Here is a 6000-nt window from a genome sequence, read left to right on the forward strand (position 1 = left end):
ACCCGATGTGTTCATTCAAAATATCCATCCTGAGCGTGCAGTGTCAAACCAGCTCCATCATCTATTATAATAATAATAGTGAGGGTATTTGTTAAGTGCTTGCTTTGTGTCAAGCATTGTTCTAAGCACTGAGGCAGATACAAGCTTAATCAGGTACGACACAGTCCCTGTCCATCATGGGGCTCTTAGTCTTAGTCCCCATTTTACAGATGAGGTAACTGAGGCACAGAGAAATTAAGTGATTTGACCAAGATCACACAGTAGACAAGTGGTGGAGCCCTCATTTCCTCTTTTCCTACTCTTTTCTGCATTTCCTTGATTTACTCTCTTTATTTAACCCTTCCTCAACCCCACACCACTTATGTACGTAAGTGTAATTTATTGATTGATACTAACATCTGTCTCCCCTTTTAGACTGGTTGTGGACAGGGAATGCGTCTACCAACTCCCAAGTGCTTAGTACAGTGTTCTGCGCATGGTAAGTGGTAAATAAATGATTGATTGATTACCAATCCTGGTATATTGTTCTCTCCCAAGCCCATAGTATTGAATTCCAAGTGCTGAATTGTACTTTCCAAATAGTACAGTGCTCTGCACATAGTAAGTGCTTAGTAATTCCTATTGAATGATTGAATGAATGAATGAATAGTACAGTGCTTTGCACAATAATAATAATAATGGCATTTGTTAAGCGCTTACTATATGCAAAGCACTATACTAAGCGCTGGGGAGGATATAAGGTGATCAGGTTGTCCCACGTGGGGCTCACAATCTTAATCCCCATTTTACAGATGAGGTAACTGAGGCACAGAGAAGTTAAGTGACTTGCCCAAAGTCATGCAGCTGACAAGTGGAGGAGCCAGGATTCAAACCCATGACCTCTGACTCCCAAGCCTGTGCTCTTTCCACTGAGCTACGCTGCTTCTCTACTAAATCATTGTGATTGATTATCCCTGTGCCTGATCAGATTATTTGTACTATTTCTCCTCCAATCGATTATTCATTCAATCACATTTATTAAGCGCTTACTGTGTGCAGAGCACTGTAATAAGCGCTCCCACATGGAGTCCCCTTTTTCCTCTCCTCCTCCCCATCCCCACAACCCTACCTCCTTCCCCTCCCCACAGCACTTGTATATATTTGTACAGATTTATTACTCTATTTTGCTTGTACATATTTAGTATTCTATTTATTTTGTTAATGATGTGCATATAGCTTTAATTCTATTTATTCTGATGACTTGATACCTGTCTACATGTTTTGTTTTGTTGTCTGTCTCCCCCTTCTAGACTGTGAGCCCATTGTCAGGTAGGGACTGTCTTTATATGTTGCCAACTTGTACTTCCCAATCACTTAGTACAGTGCTCTGCACACAGTAAGTGCTCAATAAATACAATTGAATGAATGAATATAAACTCCTCCATGACAGGGTCCTTATTTTTTAAAAATAGTATTTGTTAAGTGCTTTTTTATCGGTCAGATAGTGACCTGAGAGCGGTGGTAGATACAAGCCAATCAGGTTGGACATAGTCCCGGTCCCACATGGGGCTCAGAGTCTTAATCCCCATTTTACAGATGAGGTCACTGAGGGAAGTGAAGTGACTTGCCCAGGGTCACACAGCAGACAATTGGAAGAGCCGGGATTAGAAGCCAGGTCCTCTGACTCCGAGGCCCGGGCTCTATCCACTAGGCCCCGCTGCTTCCCTATTAGTGACGTTGTCACCATGATCGTGACACGGTTTCCTCATCTGCCATCCTTCCAGGGATTTTAAAAAATACTGTTTATTTATTTATTTATTTAGTTAGTTAGTTAGTTAGTTAGTTAGTTAGTTAGTTAAGCGCTTACTATTTGCCAAGCATTGTACTAAATCCTGGGGTAGATACAAGCAAATCAGGTTGGACACAGTCCCTGGGTACCATGATCGTACCCAGAGCTCTGCACTTGGCTGAAGGTGATGATGGTATTTGCTAAGCGCTTACACTGTTCTACGTGCTGACTGGTTTCAACATACCACATAGTTAGATTGGTAGAAAGAACTCATCAATCAATCAATCAATCAATCAATCGTATTTATTGAGTGCTTACTGTGTGCAGAGCACTGAGTGAGGGTTCTAATCCCGGCTCTGCCACTTGTCTGCTGTAAGACCTGGGCAAGTCACTTCACTTCCCTCAGTGACCTCATCTGTAAAATGGGGATTAAGACTCTGAGCCCCAAGTGGGACACCTGATTATCTTGTATCTATCCCAGAGCTTAGAACGGTACTTGGCATATAGTAAGTGCTTAACAAATACCATTATTATTATTACTATTATTCTAATCCCAGTTCTGCCACCTGCCTCCTATGTGACCTTGGGAAAGTCAGTCTGTCTGTCAGCCAATCGTATTTATTGAGCACTTACTGAGTGTAGAGCACTGTACTAAGCGCTTGGGAGAGTACAGTATAACAACATAACAGACACCTTCCCTGCCCACACTGAGTTTACAGTCTAGAGGGGATTGTAAATCACTTCAGTAGGACCCGGTTTCCTCATCTGCCATCCTTCCAGGGATTTTTTAAAATACTATTTATTTATTTATTTATTTAGTTAGTTAGTTAGTTAGTTAAGCGCTTACTATTTGCCAAGCATTGTACTAAGTCCTGGGGTAGATACAAGCAAATCAGGTTGGACACAGTCCCTGTCCCACATGAGGCTCACAGCCTCAATCCCCATTTTATGAGAAGCAGCATGGCTCAGTGGAAAGGGCACGGGCTTTGGAGTCAGAGGTCATGGGTTCAAACCCCGGCTCCGCCAATTGTCAGCTGTGTGACTTTGGGCAAGTCACTTAACTTCTCTAGGCCTCAGTTCCCTCATCTGTAAAATGGGGATTAAGACTGTGAGCCCCCTGTGGGACAACCTGATCACTATGTAACCTCCCCAGGGCTTAGAACAGTGCTTTGCTTAAGTGCTTAATAAATGCCATTATTATTATTATTATCATTACAGATGAGGGAACTGAAGCCCAGGGAAGTGAAGTGACTTTTCCAAGGTCACCAAGCAGACATGTGGCCGAGCCGGGATTAGAACCCATGACCTTCTGACTCCCAAGCCGGTGCTCTATCCACTGTGACATGCTGCTTCTCAGGAGCATAAAGCAAGGTGGACCCAAAGTCCCCTTTATTGCCTGTTTATTGCAGCTCTGGAGTCCTCTGTGGGGCTGAATAATTACCAAGTTTCCATTTCATCACCTTTATGGCTTCAATGTTGTCAACACTTCCAGAGGACACATAAAGCACACCCAGAGCCCAGCGGTTGCCCCGCAAGATGGAGCAGGGGTGAAGGGGTAACCCCGGGAGTCCGAAGGTCATGGATTCTAATCCCGGCTCTGCCATCTGTCTGCTAAGTGGCATTGGGCAAGTCACTTCACTTCTCTGGGCCTCAGTTACCTCATCTGTCAAATGGGGATTGAGACTGGGAGCCCCATTTGGGACAGGGACTGTGTCCAATCTGATTTGCTCCTATCCACCCCAGCGCTTAGTACAGTGCCTGGCACATAGTAAGCACTTACCAAATACCATAATTATTATTATTATGAGGTTGGGTGAGGGGGTAGAATGGGGTTTCAGCCAGTCCACCCCTTCGTACAGAGAGAGTAACGTCTCCTTTCTCTGTCTGGAAATTCTGGGATCAACAGCTATTGCGTGCAGAGCACTGTACTGAACCCCTACTGTGTGCAGAGCACTGAACTGAACATTTACTGTGTGCAGAGGGCCATGCTGAGCATCTACTTTGTATAAAACACTGTACTGAACACCTACTAGATACAGGGGACTGAGCTGGACATATACAGGGGACTACACTGAACACCTAGTATGTTGCCAACTTGTACTTCCCAAGCACTTAGTATAGTGCTCTGCACACAGTAAGCACTCAATAAATACGATTGAATGAATGAATGAATACAAAACACTGTACTGAACACCTACTATGTGCCAAGCGTCCAACCCAAGCATTTGTTAACTTTCAACAGAAAATATGTCCTTTCAGCAGCTGATAACTGGATTAGCTTCCTCACTGACCTCCCCGCCTCCTGTCTCTCCCCACTCCAGTCCATACTTCATTTTGCTGCTCAGATCGTTTTTCTACAGTAAAGTCCGGTCCAGGTTTCCTCACTCATCAAGAACTTCCAGTGGTTGCCCAGCCACCTCCACATCAAACAGAAACTTCTTCCTATCGGCTTTAAAGCCCTCAATCGGCTCACCTCATCATTCATTCAATCGTATTTATTGAGCACTTACTGTGTGTAGAGCACTGTACTAACCATCCTACCTTACCTCTCTGATTTCCTTCTCCATCCCATCCCATGTTCTTCGCTCCTCTGCCTCCAAGTAACTCACTGTACCTCGATTTTATCCACGTCACTGCCGCCCCCCTGCCCATATTGTCCTCAGGCCTGGAGCTCCCTCCCACTTCCCATACGACAGACTGTCTCTCTCCGCATCTTCAAAATCACTTCTCCTCCTTAGTCTTTACCGACTAAGCCCTCCTTTTCCCTACCCACCCTCAACCAGTCAGTCAATCGTATTTATGGAGTGCTTACCATGTGCAGAATACTGTGCTAAGCGCTTGGATGACTAAAAACAATATAACAGACACATTCCCTGCCCAAAACGGGGAGTCAGTCTACAAGGGGAGACAGTCATTACTACAGACAGGGCGGTGAATAAAGGGAGCAAGTCAGGGAGAGACAGGAAGGAGTGAGAGAAGAGGAAAGGAGGGTTTTGTCGGGGAAGGCCTAATGGAGGAGATGAGACTTCGATAAGGTTTTGAAGGCGTGGGGGAGTAACTCTCTGTCGGTTATGAGGAGAGAGTATGTGTGATCTAAGCACTTGGCCGTGTATCTCTTAAGTTCTTTGTTGCTCTCTCCAGCCCCACAGCATTTATGTCCCTATCCCTATGCTCTACTGATAGTGCTTGGCACGTAGTGAGCGCTTGACAAATACCATCATTATTATTTTCATTATTATTACTATTTCCCCTACCTGTAATTTCTTTTCCTATCCATCTCACCCTGTACTGTATAAGCTCTCTGTGGGCAGGCATCATATCTATCTACCCAATTATATAGTACTCTCCCAACCGCTCAATACAGTGCTCTGCCATATCACCCAGTAACTCCGAATGATTAGAGAATCAGCGTGGCTCAGTGGAAAGAGCACGGGCTTGGGAGTCGGAGGTCATGGGTTCAAATCCCGGCTCTGCCACTTGTCAGCTGTGTGACTTTGGGCAAGTCACTTCACTTCTCTGTGCCTCAGTTACTTCATCTGTAAAATGGGGATTAAGATGGCTCTGCACACAGTAAGCGCTCAATACATATGATTGAATGAATGAGTGATTGTGAGCCCCATGTGGGACAACCTGATCACCTTGTATCCTCCCCAGTGCTTAGAACAGTGCTTTGCACATAGTAAGCACTTAAGAATACCAAAATTATGGATTATTATTATTATTAGGACGGAGAAGGATATAATTCCCATTTTGCAGATGAGGGCACTGAGGCCCAGAGAAGTGAAGTAACTTGCCCAATGTCACGCAGCAGACATGTGGAGGAGCCAGGGTTAGAACCCAGGTCCTTCTGACTCGCAGGCCCGGGCTCTTTCCACTAGGCCACACCGCTTCTCAAGGAAAAGATGGAAGGGCCATTTTCAGTGATGGAGAGTGAAATGCTGTCAAACTTCTTGGCCAATCAAGGCTAGCCTGTTTAGGAGACAGACTTGAAACCTCGGGCTCTTTTATTTCTAACCTGCTGAAACTTTATGGCCCTCTTAGCTATTTATTTTCCTCAGGGGAAATGTTTTTCTCTCTCTTACAATGCCAGGCTGCCACCGCCCCTACCCCGAAATAGATTTTGATTTACTTTCGGGGCTGCTACCACAAGCTAACATCTCCCCTGAGCTCAGGAAACCATTGAAATTGTCTTCGGATGAGGAACCTTTTCCCTTCAGGGTTTATGGGGCTTT

This window comes from Tachyglossus aculeatus, chromosome 14 (genome assembly GCF_015852505.1).
Source record: "Tachyglossus aculeatus isolate mTacAcu1 chromosome 14, mTacAcu1.pri, whole genome shotgun sequence".
Taxonomy (NCBI): domain Eukaryota; kingdom Metazoa; phylum Chordata; class Mammalia; order Monotremata; family Tachyglossidae; genus Tachyglossus; species Tachyglossus aculeatus.